The sequence below is a fragment of the Camelina sativa genome, chromosome 20 (genome assembly GCF_030686135.1).
Source record: "Camelina sativa cultivar CO46 ecotype springtype chromosome 20, ASM3068613v1".
In the NCBI taxonomy this organism is placed as follows: domain Eukaryota; kingdom Viridiplantae; phylum Streptophyta; class Magnoliopsida; order Brassicales; family Brassicaceae; genus Camelina; species Camelina sativa.
This window is the reverse complement of record NC_141899.1, coordinates 32,498,971-32,513,990: the sequence shown is the minus strand read 5'-3', so window position 1 is coordinate 32,513,990 and position 15,020 is coordinate 32,498,971. Positions and strand designations below refer to the sequence as shown.

The window sequence follows — 15,020 nt, the reverse complement described above, 5'->3', positions numbered from 1 at the left end:
AAATCTTTGAGGGAGAACTTGTCAGCAAGAAGATCAGTCACACGTGTGATGGCAGAGAGGGTTGTACCCGTTATAAGAATATCGTGGACATAGATAAGTATGTAGACGAAAGAGTTACCAGAGTGGAGGACAAAGAGCGATTCATCAGCAAGCGACTTGATGAAGCCAAGACTCACCAGAATTTTTTTGAGGGCAGTGTACCAAGCACGAGGCGCCTGTTTTAGGCCATACACCGCTTTGTTGAGACGACACACATGATTTGGGCGATCTTTATCGACAAAGCCTGGAGGTTGGAGCATGTAGACCTCTTCTTCAAGTGGTCTCTGCAGAAAAGCGTTGTTAACATCAAGTTGTTGAAGAGGCCAGTTAGAAGCAACAGCAGTACCAAGAACAAGACGTATAGTAGCATGTTTGATAACCGGACTAAAAATTTCCTGAAAGTCGAGTCCATGACGTTGATGAAAGCCTTTTGCCACAAGACGGGATTTGTATTTCTCCACCGAACCATCAGGCTTGCGTTTGATCCTATACACCCATTTATTTCCAATGTTAGTGGCAAGAGATCTATCGACAAGATCAAGGTATGGTTGCGGATAAAAGCATCATATTCTGTGCTCATAGACCCCCGCCATTTCTTGTCTTGTAAGGCTTGTGTGAGATTTTCGGGTTCCAGTTCTTATAGAACTGTGTGAAGACCGTATTTGGTGTTTGGTTTCTTGATGTTGTTCATAGAGCGAGTAACCATTGGATGAATGTTTGTCACTGGCACTGGTGATGAAGTTGATTCAACCGGAGCAGTCGCTTCCTCTGTTTCAGCAGTAACATTATGATCCGACTTTTGTATTGTAGATGCCGCTTCAGCTGGGCTTATAGACAGGTTTTCACCCAGGGTATCGATTTCCTATGCAGTTGTAGTACAAAGGATTATCAATCCAAATGGTTGTCTATTGCTAGCAGGAAGGATATGATCAGAACATTACAAGTCAAGCCAAGCAGATAGGGTTTTGATCTAACAGTCCTAAAATAAATGAAAGACAAGAATATAAACAAAGAAACCACACGACCTAAGCACTCGATGCAAGCAATCGAGTACAGGATCGTGTGGGGTGATCGAGTAAGCAATTGTGATATGAACAGCTCGAGGTATTACTCGATGCAGGTTATCGTGTACCTGATCGGGTAAGTGATCGAGTAAATAAAGGAAATGCATACAATTAAAATATGAAAGCTGCTAAGGATGGGGTAATCAAATCCTAAGTATTCTTGACCATTACAGACGCCTTACATGCCTCAAGCAAATATTTCCTAGACAATGAATCTCTAAAACTTTGTCACCACACTCTCGCACTAGCAACAATCAACCTTGATCATTTCCCTACCCAACTCTCGTTGGAGAAACATGATGAAGCATGCATTAAGATCGATTCATTATTGTCAGTAAACCCTAACTCATCTAATCTCTTACTCAGAGCGAGTGCACCTCTAGCATTGGTTGATTCAAGCATCTCATCTACACCTCTCGGTGGTAAAACACCCTTGATCTAATCTCAACCTCTCGGTCTGTTGACAGCATTAAGAACACCAACCTAGAAGGAAATCTATCAAACATATACAATCAAACTAAGGCATCTTAACCGATCAAGAACACAAAATCATCTATCCCATCCCTAGAAACTTGACTACACTACTCGGACATAACAACAAGAAACAAAGCAACGAATAAGAATGAAAATTACATTATATTAAACGGTAAAATAGAGTAGAAAGAGTACAAGATAGAGATATAAGAAAAACGATAAAAACTATGAAAGAAAATGTAAAACAAAAAGGAAAAACGTTTGAGTCGCTCAGTTCTCTCACAGAAGCTCTCGCTCTCTGGGTTGAGGGTCTGCGGCGTGCTCGTTTGCGAGCTAGGAGAGAAGGGGGTTTATATATGGAAACCCTTTTGACCTAGCTTCCCAGACCTGCCCGATGGTCTACTCGATGGGGTACACGAGGATGAAGTCAGGTTACACCTCAGGTGGATCTTCGGGTTGTTCTTCATGCTCTTGGATCATCCTCGATCATGTTGGGGTTCGGACTTGTTCTTCTAGCTCGATGGCTCCTTCGGGTACATTCTCGGGTTTGTCCTTGTTTTTCCCTATTTTTGGCTCTTTAGCACCTTTTTTCATCCAAAGCATGCAAATGCAAAAATGCAACACCCTAAATGGTCTAAAAGTGAATTCCTACAGTTAATGACCTAAAAATGCTAAGTTAGAGGTATGAACAATGCAAAATATGGACAAAACATGATGCTAAAAACATATAAATTAGAGAGTTATCAGACCCCCAAACTTAAATCTTGCTAGTCCTCTAGCAAGGAAGTAAGAGGATACGGTTTGAAAGTGGGGACTCATAACCTTTATATGCTAAGCGAAGAATTCATGCTATAGTCCTTAAAGATAGTTTAATGGTGCTAAGATCAATCAACATACTTACAAATATTTTTCTATGCTTATTGCCATGCATCGATCTAGTTCAACCTCCAACTAAAGATAGAACAAATCTCTTTCTAATTCAATTAAGTGTTTGGCAAATTCTTGCAAATGGAAGGTGAATCAAGCTCAATCGGTTTCAAGGGTAAGGCTTTTTAGTAAGGTGGTTTCAAACAAGTTCTTTGGGTAGTTTTCTCTCAAAAGAAGGAATGCTAGACAGTTGTAAAAACTATCTAAGAATGAGAAAAATTTGGGCATACAAAGCTTAACTCTTGATGATCTACCCTTTTCTCATTCAATTTTTTTTTTGTTTTAATTATTAAACCCCCTAGAATTAAACTACCCACATCCTTGATTTTTAACTCTTTTTTTTTACTCCCTAAGGTTTAGACTTTTAGACTTTATACTTCTAGCTCTCTTTTTTTTTTTTTCTTTCTTTGCTAAACTCCTAATATATGTAATCTTTTCTTTCTTTCTAGGAGACTATAGCAAGATCTTTTCTCTTTTCTTTTTTTTTTTTTACTTAGAGACTTAGAGCTAATTGATTGTAACCTTAGGACTTTTTTTTTTTTATATTCCATAACCCAACCCCAAATAAGCATACTAACCACCTATCTTTCAAGACCAAATCTATTAGCTAGTTCAAATTCTAACTTAGCTAAATCAAGAGGCAGTTCTTTGTCGTTCTCAATACTTTCAAGGTTTCACAACCTATAGCACAATGAAAAAGGCCTCACTCAACAATTCACAACAAGGTTTGGAAGAAAGGTTTGGGTTCATGGGTAGGACAAACAAATCGGGTTAAACAAAAAGATTGGTAAAAATGGAGTGCTAACCCGAGTTTAGAGTTACCATGAGAAAGTATTCAAGTTTTATAAGCAAGACAATTAAAGTTCAAATTAAGTCCAATAATATAGAGATGTTCTAATGTTCAAGCAAGTGGAGGAAGCATTCAAACGACACAAGGGTCTAAGCAAAGATTTTTCATTTTTTTTTCCAAAGATTGATCTAGCAACAATAAACTGTGACTAAGGGCTATAGCTTCAATCCTAAGGTTTGATTTTAAACAAGGTAGTTTTAATCATTGTCCCCTAAGATGCATATGCAATAATCCTATATGAAACAAACTAGACTGAATCCTAATATGTAAATGCAACTAGACGAACACTCTTTTTTTTTTTTTTTTTTTTCAAAAAAAATCTCAAATTTTTTTGGGTTTTTTAGTGCACATAGATGCAGACTCAAATGAATGAAACTAGCATGCAAAAATTTGAAATAAGAAAAATAAAAAAAATAAAACACAATGTTAAATACATTCTAGGACCCTCTCCCAAACTTAAATTACACAGTCTCTGTGTATATAAAAGTTGGAAAAAGAATCCAAGAAGCACATAAAATGAATTAAATGAAATGCAATGTTATATACAAGGGTTGGATGAAATTGGTACCATATGGGTTGGTGAAGAAGGAGGTTGCAGCAGCCTCCATACTCGCCAACGTGTAGCTAGGGTCGTCTCCGGCTTCAGCAGGTGCCGGTGTTTGCTCGTCAGAGAGCTCAGAAATACGCACAGACGATTTACTCGGACCAGCATCCGAGGGGTTGATCGAGGGTGGGATCACGTAGCTCATCGGGTAGGGCATCAGGTAGTACGATGGAAATGGCGAAAGAGGTCCAGAATGATCACCCGTGTATCCACTTGCAGGGTGCATCGTGTACGGCATCGTGAATAGCATCTGGTAAGGCGGAGGGAAGATACCTGCGTAATCACCCGATTGGGTGCTCGATGGGTGCATCGGATAAGGCATCGTGTATCCCATCGGGTTGGGCATCGGGTAGGCGTCTGAATGGCTTCTCCGCGATGCTTCAGGTCGAGTGACATCTCCCTCTGCTTGGGGCTCGTATGATGCTGCTCTGTAAGGTTCTAGAGGTGGCAGTCCTCGAGTTCCTCCTAGCGGTCCGCTTCTCCCCATCCAAGTTGGTGCTTGTGCCGAGGTAGGAGTTGAGGCACAACTTGCCTTGTCTTGCAGCTCCTTGATCTGACCTCCCATTGTCTTCACCAAACCGGCAAGATCTTTTACCTTCTACGCCAGAAACTTGTTCATCCTCTTCAGCCATTCGATCCTCTTGTGGGCTTCCCTTACTCCAACCGGTTGCTTTTGAGAGCACACATACTCTTCAAAATCGAAATCCTCCGAGCTATCTCCCTGTCTCTGCCCGGTTTCCTCTCTCCTCTCAGCTTTGGACTCCGCCTCCGGGTTGTACAGCTACTCTAAAGGTGGTGCAAAGTCAATGTTGTCTCCCAGCCGAACCTTGGTGCATATGACATTAGGTAGGATCATTTGGGCAGTACAGACGCCTTACATGCCTCAAGCAAATATTTCCTAGACAATGAATCTTTAAAACTTTGTCACCATACTCTCGCACTAGCAACAATCAACCTTGATCACTTTTCTACCCAATTCTCGTTGGAGAAACATGACCAAGCAGACATTAAGATGATTCATTATTGTCAGTAAACCCTAGCTCATCTAATCTCTTACTCAGAGCGAGTGAACCTCTAGCATTGGTTGACTCAAGCATCTCATCTACACCTCTCGGTGGTAAAACACCCTAGATCTAATCTCAACCTCTCGGTCTGTTGACAGCATTAAGAACACTAACCTAGAAGGAAATCTATCAAACATATTCAATCAAACTAAGGCATTCTAACCGATCAAGAACACAAAATCATCTATCCCATCCCTAGAAACTTTACTACACTACTCGGACATAACAACAAGAAACAAAGCAACGAATAAGAATGAAAATTGCATTATATTAAACGGTAAAATAGAGTAGATAGAGTACAAGATAGAGATCTAACAAAGACGATAAAAACTATGAAAGAAAATGTAAAACGAAAAGGAAAAGTGTTTGAGTCGCTCAGTTCTCTCACAGAAGCTCTCGCTCTCTAGTTTGAGGGTTTGCGGCATGCTCGTTTGCGAGCTAGGAGAGGAGGGGGTTTATATATGGAAACCCTTTTGACCTAGCTTCCTAGACCTGCCCGATGGTCTCCTCGATGGGGTAAGCGAGGGTGAAGTCGGGTTACACCTCGGGTGGATCTTCGGGTTGTTCTTCATGCTCTTGGATCCTCCTCGATCATGTTGGGGTTCAGACTTGTTTTTCCAGCTCGATGGCTCCTTCGGGTACATTCTCGGGTTTGTCCTTGTTTTCCCCCATTTTTGGCTCTTTAGCACCTTTTTCATCCAAAGCATGCAAATGCAAAAATGCAACACCCTAAATGGTCTAAAAGTGAATTTCTACAGTTAATGACCTAAAAAAGCTAAGTTAGAGGTATGAACAATGCAAAATATGGACAAAAAAAGATGCTAAAAACATATAAATTAGAGACGCAGGTGAAGAAGCAGAACACGGGATAGTGGCCAGGATAGGTGATTGAGGAAAGATTGGAACAAGAGATGTAGTCACATAATCAGAGGAAGTAGTGTTTGGAGTAGAGGAATGTGTTTGAGCAAGGAGACGAGAGAAGGGAAATACCGATTCAACAAAGTGGACATGAGGAGAGATGTAGACACAAGAAGTATCAACATCAAGGCATAGATATACACTCTGTGTAGGAGAGTATCCCAAGAAGACACACGGTTTTGATTTTGGATCGAACTTGTTGTGACCATATAGCTTGATCTAAGGGTAGCAGAGGCATCCAAAAGTACGCAGCTTGGAGTAGTTTGGTGTATCACAAAATAGGAGTTGGTAAGGAGTGTTGTCAGCTAGATTCGGAGTAGTGAGACGGTTTATGAGGTATAATGCCGCCGCAAAGGAGTAGGTCCAGTAGGAGTGTGGTAGTTGAGCGTGGGTGAGTAGAGAGAGCCCTGTTTCAACAATATGGCGGTGTTTTCGCTCTGCCATTCCATTTTGTTATGGAGTGTGAGGAGGACTGGTTAGATGAGAGATCCCGTTATTGGCAAGAAACTGACGCAAGGCAATATACTCACCACCATTATCGGAGAAGAGAGTAACAATCTTGTTGTTGAATCGATTGTCCACAAGAGACTTGAAAACATGAAAGATATGAGCAACTTGAGATTTGGTTTTGAAAGGATAGAGCCATGTATACCTAGTATAATGGTCGACAAAAATAACATAATACTTATAGCCATCTACTGAAGTAACAGGAGACGTCCATACATTAGAATAAAGAATTTCAAGTGGTTTAGTAGTTGTAAGTGTAGAAGTGGAGAAGGGAAGTTTGTGACTTTTATTGATGGAATATAAATTGCAAAATAGGGAAGACGATACAGAAGAAGAACATGGTAAAGCAAATTTAGAAAGCATAGTACGAAGAGTTTGAATGTTTGGATGTCCTAAACGAGAATGCCATTTAAAAGGAGATGACTTTATTGCAGAGAAAGCTGAAGCAAAAGGCTTGGAAGAGGAAATAGGCCACTCATACACTCCCTCGTTGGCTTTGCCTTTGAGCAGTGTTGTCCCCGTGTGAAGTTCCTTCACCTGAAAATCATACGGACAGAGTTGAACCATAATATTATTTGCTTTGCATAACTTATTCACCGAAATAAGATTATTTTTCATATCGGGAACACATAAAACATGTTGAAGTTGCAAAGTTTTGACATGAGAGGGAAAAGAAATTGAACCAGTGTGGGTAATGGGGAGTCCGGTACCATTACCGATCATGACATTGTCGTTACCGCTGTAAGGTGTCTGCAGAGAGAGGTTTGCAAGATCACTTCTGATGTGATGCAATGTAGCACTATCAAGGAGCTAAGGGGTGTGGTCAGGTGGGTAACCGCTGGTAGTATGATGAGCTTGAGGTCGCCACTTTGTAGCAGGAAGCGGCAGATGTGGAGCCAGGGAAGGAGCAGACCCGCGAAAGGAGTTGGATGAAGGAACTGGGTAAAAAAACTTTTGTGTGGGTTGCTGATATTGTGGACAGCGCTTAGCACCATGCCCTTGGACACCACATAGTTGACACCTGCCAAGATACGGTCGTGAGGGATGAAAACCACCATGAGAGGAATGAGAACTACCACGATATGACTGGCGAGAGAGATGTGTTGTGTTTGCAGTTGCAAGAACAGAGATGATGTTGGTTTCTCCTGCAGCTTTCAAGGCATTTTCCCGAACAATGAGTTTTTCATGGAGCTCATCAATGGAGATAGGTGTGTCACGTCTTTGAACCAGTTCCACAATGGCTATGTAGTCTTCATTGAGACCGGTAGTGATGTAGTCCAGAATATCTTCATGTGGTAAAGTTTCATCAAGCAATGCGATCTGATATGTTTTGTCAATAATACCACGCATGTAGTCATTGACAGACTTGTTACCTTTGAGACTGTCCTAGAGTTGATCCCTGATCTGATGGATGCGACCACGTGAAGACTTCCCATATGTGTTGGAGAGAATCTCCCAGATGTTGCGAGTGGTTGTGGCACGAGTAACAATTGACTGGACGGGAAGCGAGAGAGAACCAAGCAGGACACTGAAGAGAAGCTTGTCTTGTCGCTTCCATGCAGCAAAGTTAGGATTGACCTGGTTGGCAGCAGTAGCAGTGGTGATCGTTTCTGATGGTGTGTTGTTTTCATCAGCAATAAAGCAGTGAAGCTCATGTGCTTCAAGTAAGGAGCGGATCTGAAGGCGCCAGGTGAGGAAGTTGTTGGGTGTGAGCTTGGTGATGTTGCTCATGTTAAGAGAGATCAACGTTTTTTAAGGTTCAGTAGCATTGAAAACAGGGGCTGATTCAGAAGAGGTAGAGGAGGCGTCAAATGACATAATGAGAAAGATGATAGATGGAACAAGAGATTGATATGAGAAGAACAAGGAAGAAGAAGAAGAAGAAAGCGTAAGAAATTAGATTTGGATCAGTTGCTCTGATACCATTTAGAAAATGATAACTGATAATTCTTATTGAACAAGGTGATCACATATTTATACAATCGGTTGTTAGGATTGCTAAGCTAAGATCACAATCCTAAGATATTCGAAGTTATCTTTACATGATAAATACAAACTATAGATAAACACTATCTATACTAATAGGCTATACATGTAGCCAATTTATGGAAAAATCTGATTATAGTTGAATCTCCAAGATCATCTCTTGAGGCTTTGGCTTTTTTTGTTGTTCACTGTGGCATATGAAATAAAGAGTGTGATCAATGAAGAAGAGACTGCGCTACTTGTCACATCTGTTTCTCATTACAATCAGGGTACAAAGCTATTTCATTCGCTTGGTCTCGAACTTAATATATCAGGTTAGGTTCTAAAACATTCATGATACAAAAAGACAGAAGTATGAAGTAAAATCTTATTAAACTTTTTCTATCTTTTGCAGATTATGTTCTAGGTCTCATAAATGACCGGCATTATATTCCTGCAGTCCGACTTATATGTTTGTTTAAGCTTAAAGACTTCTCAGCTCAAAACCTATTAATGAAAGAGGTCATCAATTTAAGACGGCCAGCGCTGGGAAGAGTAAGAAATGGTTTCCATTTGTTTGATCTTTGATATTGATGTAGAGTAGAGCTTACATATGTTTGTTGTGGTATATCTTTTAGGTTAGTGTTGTAATACTAATCTATATTTGAACCGATTAGAACTTACCGACTTTAATTCCATGAAAGAACTAAGATCAGAATGTGAAAGTGATGTTCATATATTTTACCCTGTTTTCCCTTAGTAAATTCACATCTTTTGCATCTTTTGCTATCCATTTTGACAATTATTGCATAGCTTTAGGACCAATCATGCAATAGAGTATAGTTGCATTGCATTTGCATCTTTTCATGCATAATGAGGTGATTTTGGAGCTTAAGGAGCATGGAAGCAATGCTGAGGAGAAGTGAGGCAATCATGAAGGGAAAGCAAGAGAGTTATGGCTGAAGAACTAAGGTCCAGAGTCCCACTCGACCGCCCACTCGACCAGACACTCGACCGTGTGCAGAGAGGGACTTGACCGAGTGGAAGCTGCACGAGAGAAGCCAACTCGACCGGTCACTCGACCGAGCACCGGGTCGAGTTGGCCGAGCCGCCTAGCTATTTTGTCTTTTAGCATTTTTAGGGCTTCCACTACTTTTTCTATTTAAAGACCTTGTACCCATCAGCCACCAAGAGTCCAGCTTTTTAGAATAGTCAGAAACCTAGTTTTTACCCTTTTGGGAATTATTCCTTTTGCACTTTTATTTTTCTTAGATCTTGTTCTCTTTTAAGAGAGAAAACATAAGATTCTTGGATTTTGTTGGTTTCATAACTTTCAAGATATTAAGAATTCGTGTTTGATTCCTTCTTGAATATTGTAGATCTTTGCTTTATCTTTCATTAGATGCAAGTTTCAGTATTTTCTGGGTTTATGACTTTGATGTTCATCATGTGTTCTTGTGAGTAATAGCTTAGGATCTTGAGGATGGGTTAGGCTGGGCTGTGTTTGAGGTTTGTTTGCTTTGGTCAAGCTTGATTGTGGTAGAATCTCTTCTAGGCTAGATGTTCTTAATGCTGATCCTATAACTGAGAGGGTAGGGTTTGATTTCAAGCATCTTAGCATCACACCAATGTTTAAGGAGCATAGATAAGGCTAGATCTAGAGCTTACCATTAGGCTTGCTAAGAGATTAGAGGTCTTGTTTGGTATGAGACATATTGCTTAATGTCTGCTTGTGTAGATTCTTTACTTTGTGAGAACAAGTCTAGAGATGCATAGGTTTGATTGTTTCTTGCCATGAGAGTGGATTAAACTTGTCTTAGAAATATATGTCTAGAGATTAGCTCAAAGTTTACTTGAGATTTGTTGACCAAGTTAGATGACCTCATTCATTAGTCCAGCCCATGAATCCCTCCTCAAGGCCTTCCTTGTTTATTGATTTTTAAGTCTTAATCCAGCTGTCTGATCGATGTTTGATTCGCTTGTGTATTGCTCTGTTTTTCTTGTATTGCTCTGTTTCACGGATTTACCCAGCTCGACCCTGCACTCGATCTACACTCGATTGAGTGCTTGCTCGAGTTCATCCCAAGAACTTTGGTTTATGATTTGTAGTTGTCTTTTCTTATCTCTTGTCCAATTCCAGTTGCATTTCTGTTGCATTTACTTATTGTCCTGTTCATTACTTGTCTTGCATTAGTTCATTAGTATAGTTTCTATTTATGTTCTAGCTTCATATTAGTGATAATCATTATGTTCCATTTACATTTAGCATCTAGTTCTAGTAGCTTTACTTTCTGCTCTTTTCATTTCATTAATAGGACTGTTAGTGACAAACATCCTTTGCATTTTTGGCTTAACTTAGGCTCATATACACATCTTGATTGTTCACAACTCTCAGATTGGATTGACACCTCTTATACTGCAACTGTATAAGGGGAATTGAAACACCTTACCATCTGAAACGACCGATCTTTTTTCTAATAAATAATAAATAATATAAATATATAAATAAACTACAACTAGTGATCCCATACTCACTAGCCACCTAACCACATTCACAATCAACAACGGAAATAATAAACCAATAAATAACCAATAAAACCAATAACCCATAACCAATAAAATAATAACCAGTATAGATTCCAATCTCAATCTAATAGTCCAACAGCATAAAACAAATAACCAGCAATCCTAAACAATGCTCTAAGACTCGACTCTAGCAACCTAACAATGTCAGGTAAACAATCAATCGAGTCCCTAGAACATCCTCCTCTTCATTGCCTTTGATTCCACGATCACACTTTGCCCTTACCTGCACACCACAAACAACAATTGAGATGCGTAAGTATTATCACAAATACTTAGTGAGGCAATCCTCCCATCTACTGGGCTATACACACAAGCAACAATGATTCCAAAGTTCCAAAACAAGCAACAAACAAACACACAAACCAGGAAATCAAACATCGTCTCGCTGGAAGGGAGGTGTCGACCGACACCAGCCAAGTGTCGACCGACACTGGCCTTGGTGTCGACCGACACTACCCCACAGTGTCGATCGATTCCCAATTTGCTGGTGTCCACCGATACCAAGTGGTGTCCATCGATACCAAGTGGTATCCATCGACACCAAGTGGTGTCCATCGACACCCCTTCTGCAACTGCGATCCGCGCGAAGTTGAGAGTCGAATCTGACTCCCATATCTCCTCCAAATCGTCCAATACTCGAAACCCAGGCCTTATACCACCGTAGAAACCTGTATCAACCAATCTCAGCAAGAAAAACACACAAACAAGCAACAACAAGCAAGAACAAGGGAATCAAGGGCTTAGATCAGCCATGGTCATGCACTCACCTCTCTGCAGAAAGATTCTGACCAATAAGAACGAATTCCCTCACTCCTAGCAAGCTCCTAGCACCTTCCCAGCCTTAGATCTCCCAAGAAACAGCAAGGAATCTCACCAATCTCACCAAAATCTCAAGAACACTTGTTTTCTCTCTTTTCCTCTTTCTCAAATGAAAACGGCGAGACAAACAGCAACAACACGACCTAGGTCGTTTCCTTCCTTTTAAGACTCGGTTCAATGGTTTCCTTAAACCAAACCGAACCAAATTGATCAAAAATCCAATCTGGTCGAACAAGAAATAAGCGGTGTCGCCCATCCCCAAAAACCAATTTTTGGTTCGCGGATGTTACAATTCTCCCCCATTAATCTAGATTCATCCTCGAATCTCGAACAACCATCAGCCAAGGACTCCTGTGCAGCCGTCTCCACGGCCCGCACTCCTCCGACCGATCTACAGAAGATCACCTCTAGGCGATAGACTCACGCTCCAGGTGTCATTTGCTCTTGACTTTTTGGACTTTCCTTTACTCATAGGCCTAAACCTTGAGTTTTATTGGCTCCTCATCAGACCTAAGTCTGCATGCCAAATGTTGGCTCCTCATCGGGCCTAAGCCCGCATGCCAAAATATATAAGGAAAAGTCCAAACTCGTCTCTCGGGTTGCCACCCTACAGCGCGCCCCCGGATCGTCATCCGAAGTCGATATACCTACCATACTCCCGAGCCACAAAGTCTCTGAATATGGCAGTACTAGGAGAACCTAAGTCCCCTAAGAGTCGCGAGCAAACGATTCTGAACACGTCTGAATCTTATCCCTATCCAGGTTTCCTTCCCGTGGCTCGCGTAAAAACATCTCAATGTCCTACCAACCACATATCCCCTCACCGGGATACCCCATGACCACAACAGGATCATATACACGCCACAAGGGCCGCCACAAAGGCCAACAAAATGTCCTAACGAGGACCGCCACCAAGGCCAAAACAAATGTCCTAAAGACGACCGCCACCAAGGCCACTCGTCCCGAAGGACCGTCACAAAGACCATCTGTCCCGAAGGACCGTCACAAAGACCATCTGTCCCGAAGGACCGTCACAAAGACCATCCGTCCCGAAGGACCGTCATAAAGACCATCTGTCCTGAAGGACCGTCACAAAGACCATCTGTCCTGAAGGACCGTCACAAAGACCATCTGTCCCGAAGGACCGTCACAAGGACACTCTGGCTAAACAGCCCGCCATAAAGGCCAACAAATGGCTAAAAGCCCGCCACAAAGGCCACACAATTGGCTAAAAGCCCGCCACAAAGGCCACACAATGTCTAAAAAGACCGCCACACACAGGCACACTGACTCGAAAGTCCGCCACAAAGGCCACAAAAGCCCCTCCAAGGCTTCCCACCGCTAAAATGGACAAATTCTAATTCCCGTAAAACTTTCCATATTTAGCACTTTCCATTTTTGGAAACTTTCCACTTGAAGAAACCTCCATTTTAGGAAACTTTCCTCCAAAACTCCCGCCTCACGGAAACTTTGTACCCCGAGCACCACCTCATCTTGTTACTGAGTCGCACAACCAACCACCCCAAATCCTTCTCCTGAGCCAACCACACCCTGCTCAGAAGATCCGCTCCATAAGCCGCCTCCTAACCCAATGGTTCTCGAGAAACCACACACAAGCTCAACGCACTGATCTCTCCTACCAGAGACTTGATCTCATGGTCCTGTAGAAACCTGTCAAACCAAGGAAACTCCTGATCTTAGTAACATTTTGTTGTCTAGGCCAATCCCTGATAGCCTGAATCTTCTCCAAATCTACAGAAACTCACTCTGCAGAAACAATGTGACCCAGAGAACCCATCTCACGCTGCCAAAAACTACACTTGCTCAACTTAGCAAACAACTTATGCTCCCGCAGCTTCTCCAGAACTGCCCTCAAATTCACTGCATACTCCTTAGGACTCTTAGAAAATACCAGGATATCGTCGACGAAAGTGATGACAGACACGTCTAGAAACTCCTGAAACACACTGTTCATCAATCTCATAAACGCTGCTGGCGCGTTAGTCAATCCGAAAGGCATCACCACAAACTCATAGTGCCCATACCTCGTCCTGAAAGCAGTCTTCCTCACATCTGCCTCATCTATCGGTATCTGATGATAACCCGACGCCAGATCTACCTTAGAGAACCAAGTAGCACCCCTCAACTGATCCAACAACTCATCGATCCTAGGAAGGGGATACTTGTTCTTCACAGTGACCCGGTTCAAACCCCGATAATCAATGCACAACCTGAAACTCCCATCCTTCTTCTTCACAAACAACACTGGCGCTCTCCACTGTGATACACTAGAACGTATGAATCTCTTGCTCCATAAATCCTCTAGTTACTTCTTCAGCTCAACTAAACCAACACTCAAGTATGCCGACATCAACTCGCCCCCACCTGAATATCAACCCTCTTGTTCCTCCAAAAACCTCTAGTAACTTGCCAGTTAGGGAAACTTCCACAAGTTAGCTTACTCCAAAGATAGCTTTCCGGTTGGCAATTCTCCACAGCAAATCATCAATACGAACGTAATAAAACAAACAAGTACCATACGCTCGCATATTCTGATTCACCGCTTCAAATGCTTTGCAGGCTGCTAACTCAAACCACTTGACTTATTCCCTCCAACAAGCTTACCAAAACCTTGAATCTAGCAACCCTGTCCATCTCCAATGAACTTCATCCAACATCGTTGCAACGATTAGTTTATCCTGCCATGAAGGCTTTTCGTGAACTTTTGTATCTGGCAAACATGCTTCTCCCGGCTCAATCCTGCTGTAACTCCCCTTCCCGGGAATCCGGCACCACCGGCCTCACAATCCTGGCAAAACAGCCACACATTCATAACCGCTCTAGTTCATAAAACCCTGGCCCAACGGCCAACATAATCCTAAAATCCAAGATTAAACCACCATCACTCTCGAGGTCTACATTCCATCGTTGTGTTTATACTCACCTTCTATACATTGCTTGCTCCCACCACCTCCACTCTTAGGTCGCAACCTTCGAGTCATACCGATCTCACTCTCAGACCAGCGTCTTCGAGTTATACTGTCTCACTCTTGGACCACAATCCTCAAGATCTCGGTATCAGGGGAACTATTCATCCCTTCAGGAGAACAACGTCCCCTCTGCCACTCTCGGAGCCCTTAGCCCCTCGAGCTATCGGTATTCAGGGGAATCACCATCCCCTCAGGAGCAACAAACCTTAACAA

General features: G+C 42.0%; 1 pseudogene; it reads left to right on the top strand.

Moving 5' to 3' along the window:
* Positions 1–15,020, top strand: part of LOC147919745 (uncharacterized) — a 44,820-nt pseudogene that overhangs the window by 9,208 nt on the left and 20,592 nt on the right.